Source organism: Cannabis sativa, chromosome 1 (genome assembly GCF_029168945.1).
Source record: "Cannabis sativa cultivar Pink pepper isolate KNU-18-1 chromosome 1, ASM2916894v1, whole genome shotgun sequence".
Classification (NCBI taxonomy): domain Eukaryota; kingdom Viridiplantae; phylum Streptophyta; class Magnoliopsida; order Rosales; family Cannabaceae; genus Cannabis; species Cannabis sativa.
The window spans coordinates 74,140,000-74,163,398 of NC_083601.1; the positions used below are offsets into that span (position 1 = coordinate 74,140,000).

At 33.5% G+C, this 23,399-nt stretch overlaps 1 protein-coding gene across 1 annotated transcript in view; it reads left to right on the forward strand.

Annotated features, from left to right (window-relative positions):
• LOC133035806 (uncharacterized) overlaps positions 1 to 23,399 on the forward strand; it is a 62,342-nt gene that overhangs the window by 18,214 nt on the left and 20,729 nt on the right. The gene's annotated exons all lie outside the window — the stretch shown is intronic.

The window sequence follows — 23,399 nt, forward strand, 5'->3', positions numbered from 1 at the left end:
CCAGTTTCAGTTACATCTGCAGAAAGAAATTTTTCAAAATTAAAATTAATAAAAACTTATTTAAGATCTTCGATGTCCCAAGAAAGATTAAATGGATTAGGAATGTTGTCTATTGAAAAAAAAATTATTAGATAAACTTGACTATAACGATTTAATAAATAATTTCGCATCTCAAAAAGCTAGAAAAATAAATTTTTTATAAGTTTATTATTTTTTTGATTTGTAAAATTTGTTATTTTACTATTTAATTTGAGATTTTTTTTAGTAAATAATTATTGTAAAAAAAGGCCTTTATTTTGAAGCTCGCCCAAGGCCTCTAAACGGCTAGAGACGGCCTTGCATAGAATAATGTATTATTCATAATTTTAGATGTGTAGTGTTTGTATGCTTTAATTCGAATTTGTAACACAGTAGAATTTTTGTGTTTTGAACTTATCCATGGCTTGTATAGTATGACCATAGAATCAGTATATCAATATAAAGGAAAGTACCAAATAGTTTAGGTGGCATCATTTAAATTTTTTATTCTATTTTTTCTATTTTTTATGAGCTTAACACATTTTTCCAATAAAATCAAATAAAAGCATATCAATGCATTAAATATGTAATAGTAAAAAATTATTTATTTATATGCACATTAATTTATAGCATTTTAAAACTATTGGCATTCCTTATAAAAAAATAAATATATTTAATTTTTATTTATTAAACACAAAAAATATCATATATTCATAATAAAATAGTGATAATACCTTAAAAAAAAAAAGAAATCACCATATAGTTTCTGTGGCATCCTCAAAAAAATATTAATAATATTTCATAACAATTTTATAAATTTATAATTACTCTTAAGAGCAATGAAATTGTATATCTATTTTTTTCGTTCTTTATAATAAATAAACAAAACCTCTTCAATCTATTTACATATATTATATATATAATCTATATAATTGTATTGTTGGGGTATGTGATATGGCATTCTATCATTTTTAGTATTGTCATTTTTTTATTTTATGGTTTTTCTAAGATTTATCTATTTTTATTTATGAGTATCTATTAAATCTTATAACTTCTATTCCATTATTATTATTATGTGCATATTCATTCTCATAACTCCTATTCTATTATTATTATTATTATTATTATTTTATAAATTATTATTGTTGTTGTTATTTATCTATTTATATTTATGTTTTTCTCTTATTTCCTTATTTTTCTCCTTTAATAAATAATTACTAATAATTACTATATCATATAATTAATTAGTAGTATCCATATAATCATCCTAATTAAATTTTATTTCTCATTCTTTGATTTTTTTTTTAATTTTTTCACATTTTTGTTTATTTTTTTTTTTATAATTTAATCATATTTTTATCATTATATATTTTTTTGCTATTCTTTGTTTTATTAATTTTTGTTATTTATTTAATTTGTTTAATTACTTTTTCTATTTGATAATCTATGTACATACATTAATATTTTCAGTTTTAATCTAAGAGATTAATGTACATTTAATTATACTGTATAACTAAAGAAAAAGTCTAAACATGATAATGTGTCTTCATTCATTTTTCCAGTTTCAATTTTATTGTCTTTCAATACAAATTTGCCAATTATCTATTTTATTATTAAAGAGTAATTTATAAACACTATTATTCACAACCTTCCACCTCTCTAATTAATGTAATGAGACATAAAACTGAAAAATAATTTAAAAGAGATGAGGAAGAGAATATTAATGAGATGTATATCAAAAATCAAAAACATTGCTTATATAAGAAGATGCATGGACCTTTGATCCATAATTCAAATTACACATCCAATTTGAAAGCTTTAAGAGTCAAGAGCTAGCTAAGGTATATCCCATTTTTTTTAATTATTAATTATGTTTTTATTTTTTATGATTTTGTTGAACATAAACTGTTTTTTCATAATTTTGGTTTTTTTTTATTTTTTTTCTTTCTCTAATTTTCTTGGTGTAACCATTTGAAAATTATTATGAGTGGAAGAACTTTAGTAACATGATGATTCTCTTCTTAACTGAGCCTTCTTGGTAAATTTAATAGTTTTTTGTTTATTTTTTTTTTCACTTAACGTGAGGTTAAATTCAGTCCTAAAACTTTATAGCTTAATATAGTTAATTCTGGTTTACATTTGACACAATATTTTTGTATTACATATAGGTCGAGGTGCATGAAAATATATATGTTTTATTTGTTTTTAAATATAATAAAGAGTTAAGTTTTTTGTATGTTTTTTTTAAAGAAAGAGAGTTAGTAATTATATTTGTATGGAGTAATAATTTAATTTTAGAATATAATATAGATAACGATAATATTGAATAAATAAATATAAAATTTATTATCACTTTTATATACACATAAAAAATATATAAAAAGGCAATACAAAATGATATTTAAAAATTAACGCGATATTAATTTTGTATTATAATTAGAAACTATTTATATATGTCTAAAAAGAATATAAGTAGGATTTATATATATATAAAACAGTTGTAGCACTCAATACAATTACATGTGTATATTATTATATAAGTTATTCAATAAATATTTTATATTATAAATAATGAGCTTGATTTTGTAAGAAAGGTAATTTATATATGTATGCAAAGTCTAAATTTTGATAAAAATAAGCCTATAAATTTACGTTATATGTAATATAAATAATCTAATTAATTAATTAATAACTATATTTTAAGGAAAAATACAGCGAGAGGTATTTAAAAAATATATAATAATAATGAAAGGAACTAATAAAGCCATTTTTAAAATAGGGTAATTTTATTATTTTACTATGAATATTACATGATTAAAATAAGGGGATTAGTGTGCATATAATCTTGTAATTTTTTCTCTTTCTTTTTCTTTTTTCTTTTTTTTTTTTTTTTAAAAAAAAGACATCATTTTATGATAGGATTGTCATGATTTGGAGGATTATCTACAACACTATCATGTCGTTGTGTCAGTTCAAAGTACGAAGACAAAAAAAATCCAATTGTTGATGATGAAGTTGGTGATGATGCAAGTAATTAGTTCGAACGTGTTTATCAAATTTTATTTGAATTTCCAATTATTAATTTGTTGTGTAATTTTATAAATAAATAAGTGTTGAAAATAAAAGGAGAAAAGAGTCAAAATTTAGATATGTTCCAATAATCGTAAATTATGTTTCAAACTATAATATGTTCACTTATTCAATAAATTTGAACTTTGCTATTGCAATACATCATTTAAAAAATTCATCTCTTATTAATCTTACAATACAATACTATATTTTATATTACATCGCTCATTCAGTACAAAGATTATAATTATTGTGAAAAAACCACGCGGAGCGCGGATTAGTGACTCTCACAATCCGCACAATCTAATACAATATATATGTATAAAAATACGGATAAAAAATTAATATATAAATAAAATAAAATAAAATATATAAATAAAATAAAATAATAAAAGTGCTATTCATGGTCATATTTTTAATTTTAATATTATTACTTTGTTTATAATACACACATCTAAATGTTATATTTTAGATTATATAACTCAAGTATAATATATATTTATATAATTTATAAAAGTTGGGTAACACCGCGCGAAGCGCGGCTTAGTTCCCTAGTTTTTGTATAAAAGTAACAAGAATATTTTGATAAGCATAGTGGGTGTGGTATGACCGTAGGATTTCGTATGAGCTTGATGCATAGTACGTCCATTAGAATTTTAATACAAGCATGATGTGTCGCATGGATGTAATGTTTTTGTATGTTGCATAGTATGATCGTTGGATATCATAGCATATATATTTTGAGTTTTCATAGTGTTACGAAAAATATAAACAATACGCAAGTGCACGTAATCAAGTAGTAAACTCACACAGGTGAGGTCGAACCACAGGGAATTGGACTGAATACTACTAGATTAAATTTATGATTCTATTTGGCAAACCAATAATTTTTATGATTAAAACACAAAACAAGAGTATCAAGAATCTAAAAGTAATAGCAAAAGAATTAATCAAGATGATAAAAATAGGGAAGAGAATTCTCTTGATTTATTTACTCAATTGTTAATGCTTAATTGCTATCTTTTTTCTTGATGTGAATGACAGATTACACAATTTAACCTAATTCTTTTCAGATCTTTTAGGTCCTAAATCACATGTTCTCTAATTAATCTCTAAATTAGAAAAACAAGTAATGAGCTTTATGTTGGGTTTTATGCCCAAAATAAAACTCTTTACAATCTGATTAGTTATCAACATAAAAAATTTGAAGTGATTGATGTTTGCATGAATTCTACATGCTAATGGTTTAATATGTTTAATATGTTTATTACATTCATATACACACAAAATCAGTTAAATCCAGATCATATGTTTATTCACAATTACAGTATCGTCAACACAGTGGAATGTGATTTTGATCATATGAATCAAAAGACTTGGTCCCTGTTTCATCAGTGTTATTGGGTTTACACTAATGTGATAATCAGCGATGATGTATACTTACACTTGGAGTAAGTGTTATGTTCTTTCCAGGACATTAGTAAAGTATACTAGTTTCGAATGTATGGAGTATACATTGGACTGGACCGATATTGCAACTAAGTTAAGATATTACAAACTTACCGTTATACATATCTTTCCAAGTCAATATCAGTAGTTGATCTTAAGATTAAAAGAATCTAAATCCTGATATGCTTAGGCTCAACTCAGGAGTGCTATTCATGTTCTTTGATTTATTAGTTAACTCTACTTTTGGGTCAGGGTGATACGTATATTGTAAAGCCCGCTTAGTTAATTTGGAAATTAGCAGTTGGTTATGTTTAATCATGAAATTATTTATAGTCATTTAAATAATTTATTATTGATATTTATGGAATTCAGATATGCATGAGTATGTTATTAGTAGCTTTTATGTTTCGCATTTCCGGTGTCCGGTATTTTGGAACGCGGCGTTTGGCTCAGTAGAAATCACAACTTAGTATGTTAGTATTTTGGGGACGGGTTTTAGACATTGGGAATGTCGGGAATGGCCGGGAATTTAGAATGTCCCAAAAATACCCCTTTAGTATGATTTTTATGATTTTATGGTGGAGGGGCAAAATGGTCTTTTTGCCCCATTAGTGTTTTGTCTTTTATGATTTAATAAATGAATTAAATGTTTATTTCTAATTAATCTTTTTGGCTGAAATGGTTTTATTAAGATGGTTTAAATGACTTTTCTTTCATTTTACTACACTTAGAAAATTCCAAAAAAAAACTTTCAAACTCTCTCTTTCTTTCCCTTCCATTTTCGGCCAGCCTTGAGCAGCTAGGAGGGGGTGTTTTTCCTTTGATTTTGGCTGGTTATTCATCATCCTTTAAGGTCTATTGCAAGCTAGGTTGGTTCATGTCTCTTTCCCTCTTTAAATTCTTGAAGAAAATGTGTGAAAATGTGAAATGCATGTGGGTTTTTTATGTGATTCTTGCTGCTGTGATTTGAGGTTAATTTCAGAGGTTAATGCTTGTTAGATTAAGGCTAGTTAGGTTGTTTTGAAGCATGATAGTTAGATTGAGCTAAGCTTTGTTGTTTTTATGTAAAAAAATGTGATTTTTGAGAGAAAATGCTATGATATGTTTCTGTGTTATTGCTGGATGTTTATGTTAGTTTGCAGAGGTATTTTTATGCTTAGTTAAGTAGAATTAACTAGGCTAGGATGCATGTTAGTGGATTTAACCAAGTTTGAGTTCTTGAACTCAAAGCTTGGTCTTTAATGGTGAATTTGGTATATGTGTGTTCTGGGTGAATTTGATGCCTTGGAATTGTCATTTGGGGCATATAGAGCAATTCGGGAAGGTTTCATGTGATTTGGGGTTGATTTGTGCAAGTTATGAATTTTTGATGTTGCTGCCTGCGAGGAACCGGAATTCCGGTTGAGCATCCGGAAGTCCGGATGGGGTCCTGAATTTTCCCAGAACCGGAATTCCGGTTGGGCAACGGTTCTACGGTTGGGGGATTTTTCAGAACCCTAGTTTTCCTCGTTTTTGGGTTTTTAGGGGTATTGCCATGCTTTTTATCGATAGGGAAACTTTTAGTTTCGAGTTTTAGTCCCCGGGAAGTGATTTAGCGTGTCACTTATAGCATTGTGATTTTTATGGTTTAGGAGCCGATGTCCGGCCGTTCGGCTTGATTCCGGTCGGGTTGACGGCACACACGAAATCGGAATCCGTAAGATTAGTATAACAAGTATGCATATGTAGATTACATGTTTAGCGTGCATGTAGGAAGCCCGCTAGATTACATTAGATATGTATTTAGGCTTCGAACCATCCAACCCCGTCACGTCGGTACATGTGCCGGAGTATGACCAGGCGGAGTATGGCCGGTTCGACCGATCAGCCGACACTTGGTTGGTGGTTCGGTGCTATTGACCTATCCCGTCGGTACAGCCGGAGTATGACCGGCGGCGGAGTATGACCGGTTCGACCGATCAGGAGGATACTTGTCAATAGTACCGTCCCCCGAACGTTCAAAACTCGCACCATGTTGGACATGGCGGTAGTGCTCAGTACCATGTTGGACATGGCAGTAGCGGGACTCAGTATCGTGTTGGACACGGCAGTCGGTTTTATGTATGATATTATTATGCTTTTCTTATCGAGTACGTCGACTCACGGTTTATGTTCATGTGTAGGTAAAGGCAAGGCCGTGGGCGATGGACCGTGACCGAGCATATGAGATTGTACATGTCGGGGCGGTTAGGCACGGAGCGTACGATCCTCGGGACAACAGGCCGAGATTTTTGTAAATCGTCGTTAGACGACTTTCATTTTGATGTAAAAGTTAAACAGTTAAAACGTTTGTAAATATTTTTATAAATCGGGATCCCGAGACTTTTGTAAAATGGTTTATAAGTTAATGAAAAAGCAAAATTTTAATTAATCACGTTTTTCCATAAACCTCGTTGATTAGCAACGAGCTGCACAGTACGTTTAAAAATCACGTATTACGCCTAAGATAGTTAGGGTGTTACAATTTGGTATCGTAGCCGCTGTTGTCTTAGAAGATCGTCACGACATGTACAATCATCATCGCCAGCTAGCTCGGTTCACGGTTCAGTAAGCCTTTATTGCTTTAGTAGTTTATTTTATTCAGTTATGAAAAAAGAAAAGCCTGTTAGGAAGCATGTTAGTAGCCTGATAGTAGAATAGGCGCATGTTTCATTTCTAATTTCCAAATTAAGCGGCATTAGTAAGCTCGCCTTGAATACGACCTGATATGCCAACTCTTGGTTTCGCAGGCGGTTCTAGTTAGATGGACGCCAGGCGGACTACCAGGAGTCGGGGCAACTCCGTGGGGTCGAATCAGGGAGAGGGAGCTCGGTTTCCCCCACCTGCTAGGGGCCGAGGTAGAGGTCCCCGAGGCAGGGCTCGTGGTCGGGGTGTTGAGAACCCGCCACAGGCTGCCCAGGCTCCCCGGCCGATCGTGGAGCCCCGAATTGGGAGTTACGGTTTGCGGAGATGCAAGCCGGGATCGAAGAGCAAGACCTCGAGATTCGGAGGTTGAGACAGCCAGGTGCTCCTGCAGCTCCGGTGCCGGCGGTTCCGGTGGCACCGCCCGCCGCCTGTGCCGAGATGGTAGTGGCGGCCCACAGATTGGAACCTTTATATGAGCGGTTCCGGAAGCAAGCACCTCCGGTATTCCTGGGAGGTCCAGATGTGTCGAAAGCCGAGCAGTGGCTGACGGTGATTACCCGAATTCTGAATTTCATGGGTGTCACCGGTAATGACAGAGTGGTGTGCGCCACATTTCAGTTCCAGGAGGACGCCCTGGTATGGTGGGACATGGTGTCTCAGATTCACGATGTCACCACCATGACCTGGGAAAGGTTCCAAGAACTCTTCAACGCGAAATACTATAATGAGGCGGTCAGAAGCGCCAAGAGGAAAGAGTTCGTTCACCTGACCCAGCGGGAGAACATGAGTGTCACTGAGTATACTACTCAGTTTGACCGGTTGGCGAGGTTAGCCTCGGGAATTGTGCCGACCGACTTCAACAAAAAGGAGAAGTATCTGGACGGGTTGAATCCCAAGATCAGGCATGACCTGATGATTACCACAGACGACAGCACCACCTATGCTCAGATGGTGGAGAAGGCACTGCGAGCTGAGGGCGCAGTGGGGTGTATGTCTGAATTAGCCAGTACTCCGGTTAGTGGCGGAGCTCCTACCCCTCCTGCATCAGGCTTTAGTAGGGGGAGTAGTGGTTCGGCCATTGATCAGAGGAAGAGGGCACCCACTGCTTCCGGCGGCTCGAGTCAGAACAAGAGGTTCCGGGGGAACCAGAACAGAGGTAGTCGTCCTGGTGGTAATGAGACCCGATTCTCCTATCCCGAGTGCCCTAGCTGCAAGAGGCACCATCGGGGAGAGTGCAAGGGGCAGGGATGCTTTCATTGTGGCATGCCCGGGCACTTCAAGAGGGAATGTCCCCAGCTCCGACCAGAGGCACCGAGAGCTCCAGCGATACCCACTCCAGCCAGGGTGTTCGCTATCACGCAGCCGATGCAGATGCCAGCCCATCAGTTGTTACAGGTCAGCTTTTTATTAACGACTCGCTTTATTCAGTGCTGTTTGATTCTGGGGCTACACATTCTTATGTGGCGGCCAGAGTCTTTAGTAAGTTGGGTAGACCCTTTGATAGATATGAATCAGGGTTTGGAACCCTGTTACACAGCGAGAATTGGTTATCTCCAATAGGTGTATTAGGTCTATGCCGATCAGGATAGATGGTAGAGAGTTAAGCGCTGATCTGATAGAGATGAACTTAGTCGAATTTGATATTATTTTAGGAATGGATTTCCTATCTAAATATTCGGCGAGTATTGACTGTAAAAGGAAGATGGTGGTCTTCCAACCGGAAAGTGAAGAACCGTTCGTGTTTGTGGGTTCGGTTCAGGGATCTCGGATCCCGGTGATCTCGGCTATGTCAGCGAGAGAATTATTGCACGGTGGGTGCTTAGGGTTTCTGGCCGTGGTGGTGGACACCACTCGGCCAGACACCATTCGGCCAGAGGACATCAGAGTGGTTCGGGAATTTTTGGACGTTTTTCCCGAAGAACTTCCAGGGTTACCACCGCAGCGGGAGATTGACTTCGTGATTGATTTGGCACCAGGGGTGGATCCGGTTTCCAAAGCCCCGTATAGGATTGCTCCAGCTGAACTTAAGGAATTGAAGATTCAGCTCCAAGGGTTGCTTGACATAGGGTTCATTCGGCCCAGTGTGTCACCTTGGGGAGCCCCGGTTTTGTTCGTGAAGAAGAAGGATGGATCTATGAGGATGTGCATCGACTACAGAGAGTTGAACAAGCTGACGGTGAAGAATAAATATCCATTACCTAGGATCGATGACTTGTTCGATCAGCTTCAGGGGAAGACGGTCTTTTCTAAGATTGATCTCCGTTCGGGTTATCATCAGTTGAGGATCCGAGAGGAGGACATTCCAAAGACGGCTTTCCGCACTAGGTATGGACACTACGAGTTTCTGGTTATGTCATTCGGACTAACCAATGCTCCTGCAGCATTCATGGACCTGATGAATAGAGTATTCAAGGATTTCCTCGATATCTGTGTGATTGTGTTTATCGACGACATCCTCGTGTACTCTCAGTCAGAAGAGGAGCATGAGTTACATCTTCAGATGGTGCTACAACGACTTCGAGAACACAAGCTCTACGCCAAGTTCAAGAAATGTGAGTTCTGGTTGTCTCAGGTGTCCTTCCTAGGACACATTGTGGGTAAGGATGGGATCAAGGTGGATCCCGGAAAGATCGAATCCGTCAGGGATTGGCCGAGACCGAAGACAGTGACAGAGATCAGAAGCTTCTTGGGGTTAGCTGGGTACTACCGTAGGTTCGTGGAGGGGTTCTCCAAAATTTCAATGCCCCTAACCGAGCTTACAAAGAAGAATCAGCGATTTATCTGGTCAGATAAATGCGAAGCTAGCTTTCGTGAGCCGAAACAGAGGTTGATTACTGCTCCGGTACTAGCTTTGCCTTCGGACAAGGAGAAGTTCGTGGTCTATTGTGACGCATCCAAACAGGGTTTGGGGTGCGTATTGATGCAAGCCGATCGGGTTATCGCTTATGCCTCCCGTCAGTTAAAGGACTATGTGTTGGGTTTTATGCCCTAAATAAAACTCATTTCAATATAATCAGATTTACTTATTAATATAGATCAGAAATAACATTTAATGTTGCATGGTTCACATGATTTATTTCATGATTATACGTACATAATGTATAAATTCATCTGAAACCCTTTTCACATACTTGATCCTGTTTATTGTGCTGTCAACACATTGGAAAGTAAACATGACTATGTGAATAAAGTTTCCTAGATTTATCAGACACAGGGTTTTACTGATATGATAATCTACAACAGAGTTTACTTGCATTTGGAGAAGTGCTATGTTCTTTCCAGAGCATTGGTTAAAGTAAAGCTCAGGTTGGATGCATGGAGTATGCATCGGAAGGGACCGATATTGAACTTTGACTTAGATTTATTAAACTTACCGTAATATCTATTCAAGTCAATATCGCCTAGTTGATCCTAGATCAAATGATCTTAATCCTGATATGATTAGGCTCAATCTTGAAAGGCTATTCGTGTTCTTTGATTTGTTAGTTAAGCCTACTTTTAGGTCAGGGTGATACGTACATTTTGGGAACACGGTAGTGCAATTGAGTGGTAGCGCTATCATAAACATGGAATCTATAGCTTCTATCTGGCGAATAGTAAGCAAAGGATGATCTCCTTCGAGCTTGACCAAACGAATATAAATGGTGGAGTACTCATTTCACATAAGTTGAAATATCATTTATACGGGGTCAAGTGTTTTAAGGAATAAATACATTGTAGGGTGTAACGGTAATTTAATCCCTTTACAGTGTAGATCATTCATATAGAGGATCATTGATCACATTAGGATTATAACAATGGATAACTAATGATGTGTCTATATGGTGGAACATATAGAGCATTCTATATAACTGAGAGTGCAATTCTAAGTTCTATGCGTGGATTCAACGAAGAATTAATAAGTTAGTGAATTTTAGTGCTAAATTCTTGATCTACTTATTGGAAGCTCGGTTATATAGACCCATGGTCCCCCCACTAGTTGAGATAATATTGCTTGTAAGACTCATGTAATTGGTTTTGATTAATCAATTATAATTCTCAAATTAGACTATGTCTATTTGTGAATTTTCACTAAGTAAGGGCGAAATTGTAAAGAAAGAGTTTATAGGGGCATATTTGTTAATTATGATACTTTGTATGGATCAATTAATGAATATGATAAATGACAATATTATTTAATAATTATTTATAGTTATTAAATAGTTAGAATTGGCATTTAAATGGTTGAATTAGGAAATTGGCATTTTTGAGAAAATCAGATACAAAAGGTGTTAAAATTGCAAAATTGCAAAAAGCAAGGCCCAATCCACTAAGTGTAGGGCCAGCCACTTTTGTAGGAAATTTAAACTGATATTTTCATTATTTTAATGCCAAATAATTCAAACCTAACCCTAGTGGAATGCTATAAATAGATAGTGAAGGCTTCAGGAAAATTACACTAAAATTTTCTATTTTTCCTTCAGAGAAAAACTTGAGCCTTTCTCTCTCCCTATCTTTAGCTGCCACTTCTTCTTTCTCTTCCCTCTTGAAATTTCGAAATTTCTTAGTGTATGAGTAGTGCCCACACACAGCAAGTGATACCTCAATCATAGTGAGGAAGATCGTGAAGAAAGATCATCAAGAAAGGAGTTTCAAAGATAAAAGATTCAGAGAAAGAGATCCAGGTTCGGATATTGATAATGCTCGCTACGTAAAGGAATCAAGGGCTAGATATCCGAACGGAAGGAGTCATATTATTCCGCTGCACCCAATGTAAGGTTTCTTAAACTTTATATGTGTTTAATTTATCGTTTTAGAAAGTTCTTATTTAGGATGTTAATAAACATACTTGTGAGTAGATCTAAGATCCTGGTAAAATAAATTCCAACAACTGGCCTCAGAGCCATGGTAATTGATTTACTTGCAAGAAATTTGGACTTTAAAACGATTGTTTGTATGTTCTTTGGATGGTATCATGTTGTATTGAGTGTTATTTGATGATTGATTGATGTTTGTGAAATTTTCGTGAAAAATAATTGTGATTTCGTTTCTGGAATTATTTTTATTGGATAGTATGGAAAAAATTAAGCAAGTTAGCCTTTTACAGAACTCAATTTGGATTTTATTTGAATTAGTTATGATTTTTGAAGATTTGACAAAATCGGGTTTGTCTTGATAGTTTCGCGATGATGAGAACTGTCCGTACAGTTTCGGATTTTTTCCTTTTTCTTCAATTTTTCATACTTTTTCATGGAATTAACTTCCAATTTTTTGTATGGTTTTGTATATATACTATTACTATTCCTAATTCAATTCTAATTATCATTTTGAATTAATTTAAATTTTTTTTAATTTAATTCAAGATATTAGTGTAATTTGAATTTGAATAGAATTAGTATTTATCTTTTTGCTTAAAAAATCTATCTTATTTTAAAATTTGATTATATCTTATCTTATTTTAAATTTTAAAAATAAGATATTTATAATCATGTAATTTTTAAATGATATAAGATATTTTGCTAATTTTTTAAATTTTGTTATTTTATTTATTTAAATTACATTTAAAATTTGAAAAAGATATTTATATCTTTTCTAATTTTTTATTTAATTTTTATTTATAAAATAACATTTAAAATTTAAAAGTAGCTAGCAAATTTTTGAAATGATATTTAGGTTGGTTGAAACCTAATTTTTTTTCAAAAATTGTAGGTTTAATTTTAAATTTAAATTTTTTTTAAAAAAAAAAAAAAATCGAATTTTTTTTCAAATTTTTTTAAATTTTTCGAAATTTTTTATTATTTAATTAATTATTTCGAAATTAATTATTTAATTTAAAATTAAATAAATCCTACATCCAACTATCCAACTAACCTTGTTGCAGGAGTATGTGTTTTAGCTTATGTGTAAGTTTTTAAAACCTATTATTACTTGATTGCAAATAGCCATGGTTACTTTTTGCCAGATCTAATGATCTGATGGCTCCCTTGGTCAAGATAATAATTTGTAACAGGTAAATTTTACAATCTTCTTTCATCTGTGTATGACCTAGCAACATGATAGGACCCATCCAAAGTGTGCCTGTGTGAGCCTATGTGTTTAATTTTATTATAGATGCATATAGGTTAATGTTGCTAAATAAAATGTCATAGTCATTGATAGATTTTATTTAGGCCCATTTAGTTTTGGGCTTATTCAATTAATAACAGTTGTTCTTATTAAGGTTAAATTCCTCTCTTTTGGGCCTTGTGTGAGAGTTGGGAGCCATAGAAGTGGGTACGACATACTGAACCCAAGACACCCCTCACACAAACCACCCCAATTGTGAAGGCCCATTTGCCTGATTTGAATGACTGTACTAGGTTAATTAAACTAGTTTAACCTAATAAAATTGATTAGCAACATAATTAATTTCATTTATTTTGAAATTAATTTAAGAAAAATATAGTTTAAGGAATTTTATATTCTAAGCTAAACTATATGTATTTTCTTGTATTTAATTAAATATAGAATTATAACCATCTAGATTCTTTCTGGAACTTAATTTAAATTTTTCATTAAATATTCCTATTTAAGTTGATATTTAGTTATCTTCAACTAACCAACTTAAATCTGAATATCTTTTGAATTCAAAATTTCAAAATTAAGTTGAGGAATTTTAGGCATTGGTTATTAAGATTCTTTAGATATTTTTTTTAAGTTAAATATCTTTTCAAATATTAACTTAAAATGGAATATTTTCAAATTAAGTGGTTACAACTTAATTTTTGATATTTAATTAAATTTAAATTTGAAAATATTTAAGTTCTAGATTTTTCTAGTACAACTTAAATTAGATATTTTTTCAAATTTTGTGGAAAAGATACTTAGTCAAATAAGATATTTTCTAGATAGTTATTTCTAGACTACTTATTATTTCTAATATTAAATAGGAAAATATTATAAATTGTGAAATTAATTATTTATATAATTAATTTTGGTACAATTTATTTTAAGTATATTTTTCCTAGTATTAAACTAGAGATTAATAATTAAGCCTTCTCTACACTTAATTATTTATTTCTTGAATTTAATACATTTAATTAATTTGAAAATTAAATATCTAAGTTGATTTTCATCATGATACTTAAATATTTCTTTTTCATGACATTTAATTAAATAGAAAATTATTTTTAGTTGAAATTTATTTTTTCAACTAAATTTAAATAATTTTCAAAATATATTTTTTTATTTGTTAATCAATTTTCGAAATTGCATTTCTTAAATGCTAGAATTTCGAATTTTATCTTGAAAAATAGATTAAGTTGTAAATTAATTATTTATTTTAATTAATTCTTGGATCAACTTAAATCAATGATTTTTTTTTCATTTATTGATTAATTTAAAATAAATTGAATTAAAGTATATTATTAGAAATAGAATTAATTAGTCAAAGGAAAATCTAGATAGGTGATATTTTTGCTTGAAGTATTTTTCTAGTGTATTTAATTAAATAGAAAATTAATATTTAAGTTGATTTTCATCATCATACTTAAATATTTGTAATTTTTCTTATATATTTAATTAAATAGGAAAATTATATTTTTTGTTGTAAATTAATTTTATTAATTAATTTTGGGCCAACATTAAATTAGAATAATTTTTCCAGGATTTATTTTTTATTTTAATATGCATTTTTCGAAAATTGTATTCTTATATACTTTAATTTTTCGAAATGCAATATATATTTATAGAAAATTAAATTTGAGTTGTAAATTAATTTAAATTAATTTTGTAACAACTTAAATATTTTTTCTAAATATTTATTGGAAATTATTACTAAGATGGAAATAATTCATATTATTTTCATATCCATCTAAGTAAAATTTATAAATATTAAATTAAAATTTATATTTAGAATTTTTCATTCTAAATTGGAAATTTTAATTAAATAAATATATATTTAAAATAAATAGAATAAATAAAGAGAATAATAGAAAATACAACTCTTTTCAAATAATGAGCTTTATTATAGAGACATTCGATCTCCATTGTGGGTTTTACACCGCGTTTGTTTTAGTGAGTAATCCTCCCTAATGGAGGAACGTTCATTAGCAATTTCGCACCGTTTAACCTCGCATGATAAGTAGTTTGTAAGTGTTTTGTATGGTATGGATCACCCTAATGGTGGCGACCATACTTGACTTGCAAATTATGAAACAATGGTGGAAGCTCATAAGATAGAATTGCCTTGACTCTCGCCTAAACGGGACAACGCTGAATTCCAATCTTGATCGAATAAAAGGTTGCTAGAATGTTTAACATTTTAGACGAGCTGACAACTCTATTCAATGAATGGTAGCTTTGACTCTCGCCTAAACGGGACACTGATATCAGTTTGTTGAAAACCTTGGAAATTATTTAGGATTGTAAGTTTTAGTATTTTCACTTGTCATTCCTACTTGCTATATGCTTATAATTTCTGAATTGTGTATGAAATTTATATTGAACCATGTTATTTTCTGTTATTAAGTTGTAGTTTAATTTCGAATCTTCATTGTTGGTCTAACTTGGCTTGTTTATCTAATGAGATAAATCCCTAGTGGATTTTCACCATTAGACATTCATAATAGTGTTAGATCTCGAAAGATAAATATTGTATATGCGACATCTAGCTGTTCATCAATTGATGACACCTTAGACTAGTATTTTTACAATATGAAACAAGAAGATTACATGAATAAGATTACTTTGTCTTTCGCTAATCGAAGCATCGTTGGATTCTTATTTATAAACGAAATTATCCTAATTCCTCTTAGCTTATTCATTTCGAATTAGCTCCATAATATATCATTGGATGAATGGTCTATAAATCATTTCATGTCATTATATTTTCTCTTAAGAAATTAAATGACGCATATGATTATAATCCCGAAATTCTATTCCCAATTGATAAAAATCCTCAATCTTAGAAATCTCCTACTTGTACGGGCAAATCTGACTTAGAGTTTGTATCAGTAGTGGTGGTCCAAGATAGAATTACTCATAATATTTGGTATAAATTTAAGTCTTTGACTTTAATTTTAGATTCCAAATAGAAATTTTCTTATATTTCTAATTCCAGAATACAATACAGTTACACTTTCTCAAGTGTTTAATATCCATCTTCTATTAATGGATTAAAAGCCGTATGGAATATGAGTTAGGTATTCTGTGACCCGGGATCCACTTGCGTATTCTAAGAACTCTTTGATGTAACTAAACCTATGTCATCATGAACACTTTACACACATTTTTTTTTAATCTATGGCATTTGTATCTTGTTCATAGTGGATTTGACAAGATCAATCTCTGCAAAGAGTTAATATGCCTATATCCACTGAAAGTAGTTCATCTCATTCGCAGATGGATGTACATTCAGGGGTGGATATGAGTTTTTCGTTGTATTCTTAAAACGATAACTCTAGATTATACCTTATAGCAAGAAATTTGAAATGTTTGAAAAATTTCATTAATTTCTAGCAATGGTTAAAACCATTAAGGTAAGTGGTTAAAGATCTTGCGAATCCGATAGGGGTGGAGAAATAGTTAGTTGATATGCAGTTCAAAGATCATTAATTTGCTTTTTGAATTATATCCAAACTTACCTCCCCAGAAATTTCGAGTTGCATGTTGATGATTAGTTACTAGTCGTTGCCTAAATCCTTCTATAGTAATACAATTTCAGAATGATGTAATGGTTGTATACTTAATGTAAATCATTACTAGATTCATGGATGACCTAATCAAAATCTTAAGAAAAGCTAGAACCATTAACCATGGTTTGTTAGCTATTCTAAGTGATTAGGGGTGGACCATCCCATTGTCAATAGATAAGAAAGTGTTTGTTCAAACAAATACTACTTTTCTAAGAAAATGACTAAGTCTGAAAAACAAGTAGCAAATAAAGGAGATATTTAATTCTTGATTCCAAAAGTGTTCTATCATCTTATATAATATATGATGATCCCACTGCCTCTGTTGTCTTGTCACAACCAAAGAGGTTAATACCATTTAGTTTTCTTCGACATAATTCACGGTACCTTGTTGCAGTGGGAGAGTTTCTAGGAATTCACCTTCTTATGACTTGGGAGACACTAGTGATTAAAATCCATTGTGAGTTTAAACAAGTAATGGATTGTCAAGATAAAAAACTAAGAAGAAAAGCCAATAGAACTATGGTTTAATCCATTCACATGGAATAACCTAAAGTTTTCTATTACAAGGACATAAAAGGAAATTTCGTTTATAAGTCTATTCAATGGACTTAACAAAACTTCCTGTTCCTAGTATTATAGGTTTGAGTTTATCTAAACCTATGGCTTGTGGTATACCTGGTAATTACTTACTCTAATGCAAGCAACTTACTTTAGTAAGATGCTGAAGCATTTTCTTTCTAATGGCAATCTATAGAAGCTTCACAACTTCTTAGGTATAGATTTTATTTATCTAAGGAAAAGTCTCAACTATTCCAGAAAAGATAAAGCCATGAAAGAATTTCTTAAATCAACAGTGAGAGGTCTTAGATATGCTTTTGTATGCCTTAGACCAGACACCTGCTGTTGAGTGGGAGTAATGAGTAGGTATCAGATTAATCCAGGAGAAGAACATTGGAAGACAATCAAGTAAATCCTAAGATAAAGAAGAGGAACTATATGTTAGTCTATAAGGGTGTGTTTAAAACTCTTAGACTACACCATATCAGATTTTGAAATTTGCCTATGTGCTAGTAAATATTTCTGATAAGATGGTGATTACTCTGGGGGTGGAATAGTGATTTTGGAGAAGTGTAAAAACCTATCTGAAGTCTCTAGGTCTACCAGAGAGGGACTGAATGTTAAGGTTGCAGGAAAGGTACTTATTCAGTCTAAGGAAAGTTCTATACATTTTTGGCATCATTCCAAATTGCCTTAAACTATTAGTGTTAATTTCCTGATTAACCAAAAGTAGTTGCCAAAGATATAGAATCCAGTATCCCAAGAGAGTAGACATATAGAGAGGAATTTCACATTATCAATGATTTTGTGATTAAAGGAAGAGTAATGGTGGAGAAAAGGTTGTGGTTAATTCAACCTTTCAGATCCTATTACGAGGAGTTTACTACTACTACACTTGATTTGTATATCAAGGTGTTGAGATTATTTGAAACGCACTTTTTTGTTTTATATTAGTGCAAGTGGGAGTTTGTTGGGTTTTATGCCCTAAATAAAACTCATTTCAATATAATCAGATTTACTTATTAATATAGATCAGAAATAACATTTAATGTTGCATGGTTCACATGATTTATTTCATGATTATACGTACATAATGTATAAATTCATCTGAAACCCTTTTCACATACTTGATCCTGTTTATTGTGCTGTCAACACATTGGAAAGTAAACATGACTATGTGAATAAAGTTTCCTAGATTTATCAGACACAGGGTTTTACTGATATGATAATCTACAACAGAGTTTACTTGCATTTGGAGAAGTGCTATGTTCTTTCCAGAGCATTGGTTAAAGTAAAGCTCAGGTTGGATGCATGGAGTATGCATCGGAAGGGACCGATATTGAACTTTGACTTAGATTTATTAAACTTACCGTAATATCTATTCAAGTCAATATCGCCTAGTTGATCCTAGATCAAATGATCTTAATCCTGATATGATTAGGCTCAATCTTGAAAGGCTATTCGTGTTCTTTGATTTGTTAGTTAAGCCTACTTTTAGGTCAGGGTGATACGTACATTTTGGGAACACGGTAGTGCAATTGAGTGGGAGCGCTATCATAAACATGGAATCTATAGCTTCTATCTGGCGAATAGTAAGCAAAGGATGATCTCCTTCGAGCTTGACCAAACGAATATAAATGGTGGAGTACTCATTTCACATAAGTTGAAATATCATTTATACGGGGTCAAGTGTTTTAAGGAATAAATACATTGTAGGGTGTAACGGTAATTTAATCCCTTTACAGTGTAGATCATTCATATAGAGGATCATTGATCACATTAGGATTATAACAATGGATAACTAATGATGTGTCTATATGGTGGAACATATAGAGCATTCTATATAACTGAGAGTGCAATTCTAAGTTCTATGCGTGGATTCAACGAAGAATTAATAAGTTAGTGAATTTTAGTGCTAAATTCTTGATCTACTTATTGGAAGCTCGGTTATATAGACCCATGGTCCCCCCACTAGTTGAGATAATATTGCTTGTAAGACTCATGTAATTGGTTTTGATTAATCAATTATAATTCTCAAATTAGACTATGTCTATTTGTGAATTTTCACTAAGTAAGGGCGAAATTGTAAAGAAAGAGTTTATAGGGGCATATTTGTTAATTATGATACTTTGTATGGTTCAATTATGAATATGATAAATGACAATATTATTTAATAATTATTTATAGTTATTAAATAGTTAGAATTGGCATTTAAATGGTTGAATTAGGAAATTGGCATTTTTGAGAAAATCAGATACAAAAGGTGTTAAAATTGCAAAATTGCAAAAAGCAAGGCCCAATCCACTAAGTGTATGGCCTGCCACTTTTGTAGGAAATTTAAACTGATATTTTCATTATTTTAATGCCAAATAATTCAAACCTAACCCTAGTGGAATGCTATAAATAGATAGTGAAGGCTTCAGGAAAATTACACTAAAATTTTCTATTTTTCCTTCAGAGAAAAACTTGAGCCTTTCTCTCTCCCTATCTTTAGCTGCCACTTCTTCTTTCTCTTCCCTCTTGAAATTTCGAAATTTCTTAGTGTATGAGTAGTGCCCACACACAGCAAGTGATACCTCAATCATAGTGAGGAAGATCGTGAAGAAAGATCATCAGCAAAGGAGTTTCGTGACATAAAAGATTCGAGAGAAAGAGATCCGAGTTCGAGATATTGATAATGCTCGCTACGAAAGGAATCAAGGGCTAGATATCTGAACGGAAGGAGTCATATTATTCCGCTGCACCCAATGTAAGGTTTCTTAAACTTTATATGTGTTTAATTTATCGTTTTAGAAAGTTCTTATTTAGGATGTTAATAAACATACTTGTGAGTAGATCTAAGATCCTGGTAAAATAAATTCCAACACTATGAACAGCGATACCCGACTCATGATTTAGAATTGGCCGCAGTGGTTTTTGCACTGAAGATTTGGCGGCATTACTTGTATGGTGAGAAGTGCGAGATCTATACCGACCATAAAAGTCTCAAGTATTTCTTTACTCAGAAAGATTTGAACATGAGACAGAGGCGTTGGTTGGAACTAGTGAAGGATTATGATTGTGAGATCCTTTACCATCCCGGGAAAGCTAATGTAGTGGCCGATGCCCTGAGCAGAAAGGGTCCCGGGCAAGTAGCTAGCATGGTTCAGATCTCACCTCAGCTAGCAGAGGATATGGTTAGATCCAGCATTGAGTTTGTGGTAGGTCAGCTTCACAACTTAACGCTGCAATCTGATCTGTTGGAAAGAATAAAGGTTGCTCAGATGACAGATCCGGAGTTAGTGAAGATCCGAGATGAGGTATTGGCTGGTCAGGCCAAAGACTTTTCAGTGTCAGACAGTGGAATGCTTTTGTATAAAGCCAGGGTTTGTGTCCCGAGCAGTGTGGACTTGAGAAACGAGATCTTTGAGGAGGCTCATTCTACTCCATATTCTCTACATCCCGGCACCACCAAGATGTACCAAGATTTAAAACCGTACTTCTGGTGGAGCGGTATGAAGAAGAATTTGGTAGAATTCGTTTCGAGATGCGTCACGTGTCAGCAGATCAAGGCTGAACATCAGAGACCAGCAGGGTTGTTGCAGCCTCTAACCCTACCAGAATGGAAATGGGAGGATATTACGATGGATTTTGTGGTCGGGTTACCTAGGACCACGGGTATGTATGACTCCATCTGGGTAGTGGTGGATCGATTTACGAAATCTGCTCATTTTCTGCCGGTTAGAACAACGTTTACAGTGGATCAGTTGGCAGAGTTATATGTCAGGGAGATAGTGAGACTGCACGGGGTACCGAAATCTATAGTTTCGGACAGGGATCCGAAATTCACCTCCAAATTTTGGCAGAGTTTGCAACGGGCAATGGGTACGAAGCTAAAATTCAGTACAGCATTTCATCCTCAGACAGATGGTCAGTCCGAAAGGACAATTCAGATATTGGAGGATATGCTGAGAGCCTGTGTTATGGACTTTGAGGGTTCATGGAGTAAATATCTACCGTTGATAGAGTTCTCCTACAACAACAGTTACCAGAGTACGATAGGGATGGCACCCTACGAACTGTTGTACGGTAGAAAATGCAGATCCCCTATCCACTGGGATGAGACAGGGGAGAGGAAATACCTAGGTCCAGAGTCAGTTCAGCGGACCAATGAGGCAATAGAAAAGATAAAAGCTAGAATGCTTGCCTCACAGAGCAGACAGAAGAGTTACGCAGATCCGAAACGTAGGGATGTTGAGTTCCGAGTAGGGGACCATGTGTTTTTGCGGGTATCTCCGATGAAGGGGATTAAACGTTTCGGGAAAAGAGGCAAGTTATGCCCTAGATTTACAGGACCTTTTGAGATTCTCGAGAAGATAGGTCAAGTGGCATATCGGTTAGCATTGCCTCCAGCGTTATCAGCAGTGCACAACGTATTTCATGTCTCAATGTTGAGAAAATACGTTTCAGACCCCTCTCATATACTCAGTTATGGGGGCCTTCAGCTTCAGTCAGATATGTCTTATGAGGAACAGCCAGTGCAGATCCTGGATAGAAAGGATAAAGTCCTTCGGATTAAGACCATAGCATTGGTCAAGGTTCTCTGGAGAAACAGTAAGGTGGAAGAAGCCACCTGGGAGCTAGAATCAGATATGCGAGCTCAATATCCAGAGTTATTCAGGTTAGATTTCGGGGACGAAATCCTTTTAAGGGGGGGATAGTTGTAAAGCCCGCTTAGTTAATTTGGAAATTAGCAGTTGGTTATGTTTAATCATGAAATTATTTATAGTCATTTAAATAATTTATTATTGATATTTATGGAATTCAGATATGCATGAGTATGTTATTAGTAGCTTTTATGTTTCGCATTTCCGGTGTCCGGTATTTTGGAACGCGGCGTTTGGCTCAGTAGAAATCACAACTTAGTATGTTAGTATTTTGGGGACGGGTTTTAGACATTGGGAATGTCGGGAATGGCCGGGAATTTAGAATGTCCCAAAAATACCCCTTTAGTATGATTTTCATGATTTTATGGTGGAGGGGCAAAATGGTCTTTTTGCCCCATTAGTGTTTTGTCTTTTATGATTTAATAAATGAATTAAATGTTTATTTCTAATTAATCTTTTTGGCTGAAATGGTTTTATTAAGATGGTTTAAATGACTTTTCTTTCATTTTACTACACTTAGAAAATTCCAAAAAAAAACTTTCAAACTCTCTCTTTCTTTCCCTTCCATTTTCGGCCAGCCTTGAGCAGCTAGGAGGGGGTGTTTTTCCTTTGATTTTGGCTGGTTATTCATCATCCTTTAAGGTCTATTGCAAGCTAGGTTGGTTCATGTCTCTTTCCCTCTTTAAATTCTTGAAGAAAATGTGTGAAAATGTGAAATGCATGTGGGTTTTTTATGTGATTCTTGCTGCTGTGATTTGAGGTTAATTTCAGAGGTTAATGCTTGTTAGATTAAGGCTAGTTAGGTTGTTTTGAAGCATGATAGTTAGATTGAGCTAAGCTTTGTTGTTTTTATGTAAAAAAATGTGATTTTTGAGAGAAAATGCTATGATATGTTTCTGTGTTATTGCTGGATGTTTATGTTAGTTTGCAGAGGTATTTTTATGCTTAGTTAAGTAGAATTAACTAGGCTAGGATGCATGTTAGTGGATTTAACCAAGTTTGAGTTCTTGAACTCAAAGCTTGGTCTTTAATGGTGAATTTGGTATATGTGTGTTCTGGGTGAATTTGATGCCTTGGAATTGTCATTTGGGGCATATAGAACAGGTCGGGAAGGTTTCATGTGATTTGGGGTTGATTTGTGCAAGTTATGAATTTTTGATGTTGCTGCCTGCGAGGAACCGGAATTCCGGTTGAGCATCCGGAATTCCGGATGGGGTCCTGAATTTTCCCAGAACCGGAATTCCGGTTGGGCAACCGGTCTGCCGGTTGGGGGATTTTTCAGAACCCTAGTTTTCCTCGTTTTTGGGTTTTTAGGGGTATTGCCATGCTTTTTATCGATAGG